The sequence below is a fragment of the Berghia stephanieae genome, unplaced genomic scaffold (genome assembly GCF_034508935.2).
Source record: "Berghia stephanieae isolate SIO BIC M18660-M18661 unplaced genomic scaffold, UCSD_Bste_1.3 scaffold6594, whole genome shotgun sequence".
NCBI lineage: Eukaryota > Metazoa > Mollusca > Gastropoda > Nudibranchia > Aeolidiidae > Berghia > Berghia stephanieae.
Window position 1 is genome coordinate 1 of NW_027628171.1, and position 4,062 is coordinate 4,062.

General features: G+C 37.3%; 1 pseudogene; it reads right to left on the minus strand.

The window, feature by feature from the left end:
• Nucleotides 1-1,178: 1,178 nt before the first annotated feature.
• On the minus strand, nucleotides 1,179-2,745 carry LOC144962169 (dynein light chain Tctex-type 5 pseudogene; annotated as a pseudogene).
• Nucleotides 2,746-4,062: the final 1,317 nt, after the last annotated feature.

Below are 4,062 nucleotides of genomic sequence, written 5' to 3' on the forward strand. Positions count from 1 at the left end.
ACAAGTCGATGGAAACGGCCTTATGAAAGCCCTTTTCACAATGTTTCCCTGTCCATATAGTAATATGTATGTCATTATATGGATGGGTCTGTCAGATCTGGCTCCGTTTTCTTTTTGCGGTATTAGTGTCTTATCCGTTGGGTGGGGGGGGGGGGGGGGGGGGGGGGGGGTAGCAAACGCCTGCTACTAGCTATAATTTAACGCTACAAAAACTGGGATAAACTCCGCTTCCATGGACATGTTACGGTTCTTATAGGGTTTTGGATGATATGCACTTATTTGTAGATAGGTCAGAAAACCCAATTGTTACGGTCAAATTGTTCTAATGGGAACACTCTCAAACTATCACAATAAACATACTATCCGTTACAATAATGTTAGATAAAACAAACCCAAAATTGTGCCCGGTTGTCAGATGTGCAAATTGTGCACACCTAGACCTTGGACTATCAACTCTAAACATCTGTCTATTTTTATTTTAAAACTTGAATAATAAAAATAAAGAAATGCACCATGTTGTTGTTCCACATTTTTATTCAAATTCACAAAACAATTCTGTGTGACCTCGACAAACACATCTTTAAACACCATTCACGTTCTTCATCGGTTATGGTTATCATTTAAGTTGTATTTGGAGAACAAGGATCTGATAGCTTGAGCCTCATAGTCCTTATAAAAAAGTTATCCTATTTGGGAATGTAATTATTGTCAATATACATATGGTCGTTTGAAAATATAATATTATTGATTGATGGTGAAAACATGATGTGTATGTATTTGATAGTGATGACGTTGTTAATAATGGTATTGGAGTAATGATGACGGTAGTGTTGGTAGTTGAGAAGGTGATGTAAGTAATAGTGTTGATGGTCATAGTGTGGATTGTATGGTGGTTATAGTGGCGATTAGATTATGGTGATGACAGTTGTGTTGCTGCTTCTGATGATGATGTTGGTGATGATGTTGATGATGATGATGATGATGATGATGATGATGATGATGATGATGATGATGATGATGATGATGATGAGTCGTGTAGTGATAGTGATGACAAAAGACTAGTTGCGTTTATAACAAAAGTTAATTCATAATTTTTAAAAAGTCATTTTTAAAAAGAGGAATTCAAATATAAATATTATGATGAGCAACCCATCGATAATTATTGGCCAAAACCACTATCATTCAAAATAACAACCGAATATCAAGACGGTGACTGTCATAGATTTGTTCTTATAACAAATAGAGGCAAAGTTATCCTTGCTGTCATCCCACAGACACCGACTAGCTGCTTCCATGCCCTGTTGCTGGTTCTGGCCCACGACGACTTGAGTGATTAGTTTGTATCGGGGTGAAAACATTCCCTTCACCGTATTCTTGACGACGTCTGCAACCTTTTTAAAAATACAAAAAAGAAAAAGGTAAACAAATAAAAATTGCCATTGTGTAAAGCAATATCCACTGGATATGCTCAAAGCGTTGTCAGAGAAAATTGTGTAACCTTAATATCTCCTTACCAACTGTAGGAAAATCGTCATATTTGTTGCGCACGATACACTTTTTTTTTCTTGTTAACCTGTTTTACAAATCACAAAATATAAAGAAAAATCTTTGTTACATTTACAAGAACTTAATTGTTTGTAAAGCTTGTTTTGCACAATAAAATTATGTATGGTATACTGCTTTAAATTTGATCTTAGAAAAGAAATGTCTTGGGTCGGTATGACATTTCATTAAAAATCTTGAAAATGTTCGATTAGGAACGTATTAAACGTTTATTGTCTGATTGAGTGAATCTAGTGATAATTAATTACTCAACTAGCAGTCGAAAAAACAATAACAAATATCAGAGTGATGTCAACTTCTTTCTTTCTATTGTTTGTAAACAATCAACTCTATTTGTCCGAAGGGGCTTGAAGGGAGTCACAAATCCAGCGTTTTGATTGGTCAAAAATCTGCTGAGCTTGTTTCATCCGAAGTTTTGAGCCGCCAATTCGGCTTTTGGACAGCATTCCATTGGAAAGGTATTTTGCACACATTTCTTATGTTTTTTTTTTTTTTTTTAAGACTGTACCAGCGCCTTCAGGCTGCATGCATTGTCATTTGAGTTAAATGTCCGCCGCTCTACAGTCAGAGGATTATCCATAAAGCGCGAAGAGTTTGGTGTTTACCGCTAATAAACTTGTAGTGGAAGGGAACATAACAATTCCTTTGACTCATCCTGCAAACAACATAGAATGTATAAAAGAAAAACAGTCACCATCGTCTCCTTCCGCTTAAATCGCACCTACACACAAAACTGTGTGTAGCCTTAAACGTTAAAAGTCTGATTGAGAGATCTAGTGGAAACTAATCTCACAACTGGCGATCTGAAAACAATAACAGAATAGACGGACGCCAAGTTCATTCATTCACTTTGTTAACAACCAGCTTTATTTGTCTGAACTGGCTTGAGGGTTTGTCACATATCATGTGTTTTGATTGGTCAAAATTACTGGTTAATTAAACTCATATAAATACGTTGTAAACGTATCGAAACCGACTTGTACTTATTTGCAGGTCTGATTTTTGTGGACGCATTGTTGTGATGGAAATACTCTCAAACCAACGCAAATAATATTGTCCTAAACAACAATGTTAAAACAAGCCCATATTGCGTTCGATTATCAGACCTGCTAGTTTGTGCACAAAGATCGAAAGACATACCGTCTGACTTAGGTGAGCGGCTGTAGCAGCGTCGTATGTGAGGTCTTTTCACCTGTTCCTCCAACAGACCATAAACTTTTCTCTCTTTTGGCATTATACTGAAACCTGGTGCCGTCCTCTGGCTCCATCTTGTACGTATTCTCATATCGAACATTCACTTTAGGCATGGGTTCCTGGTACATGAGAAGGAATTGATATTGTTTACTAAATATGCTGCCCTCAAATAAAGCAAAAGCAAAAGAATTTGGGGGGTTTGTTTTCATTTGCTGATTTATTTTTTTTTTTGTTTGTTTTGCGGGGAAAGGTGTGGGGGGGGGGGGGGGGCGGGGGGAGGAGGTGGACGTACGGTGTTACACTTTAGCTTAAATTCCAATTCATACTTGCCCGAAAACGTGACATTTGTGATAAGTGGACAAAGGGTCGTCTAATTCTATATTAAACGAGTATGCATGTAACAGCTTCAAAAACGAAACAAAATAGAAAACCAAAAAAAAAAAAAAAAAATTAAAAAAAAAAAAAAAATAAAAAAACAAACCCAAAAAAAACTACAAACAGCAACACTAACAACTTCAGCAAAATGCTCGACTCTTTTAATACATTTCAAGAATATGGTAGCAAGAAAATCTAGTGAGCCGATGTGCACTTAGACGTACACGTCGAGGAAGCCAAAGCAGAGAGTCTTCTAAAGAAGAACCCCCCCCCCCCCCCCCGCACACACACACACACACACACACACACACACACACACACACTTGAATATATGTGGTATACGCAACAGGAATGAATGAGACGCTATGATGATCCAAGAAACTGGTGTAGACTATCGGTGAAGTCCAAACGAGCAAGGGACTAAAACTTGACCAAAACATTTAGTCCGAAGGTGCCTTGATTTTAGTCTGGGACTTGCTTGATCAGCTCACATAAAGGGCGATATTTTTCACGCATTGACTAAGTGTAGTCCGCGTTCATAAAAGACTCGTTCCCCAAAACGATAGCGCTCGTTCCCCTATTCATATGATTACATCCCCAAATATCAGATCATTGATAATTATTTTGCATTTTGGTCCCTAATGCATTTTTTATTAGCTTGCTGAAAAGGAAGCATGGAAAGCGCGATCGACTGCCCACCCATTGTCTCCGAGATGCTCAATAAGACTAAACATGGATGTATTTTTCTGATTTTTGCAAAGACACTTCTTCTTCTTCTTCTTCTTCTTCTTCTTCTTCTTCTTCTTTCTTTTTCTTCTTTTCCTTATTCTTCTTTTTCTTCTTTTTCTTCTTCTTTTTTTCTTCTTTTCTTCTTCTTCTCTTCTTTTTCTTCTTCTTCTTCTTCTTCTTCTTCTTTCCCCCTCCCCCTCC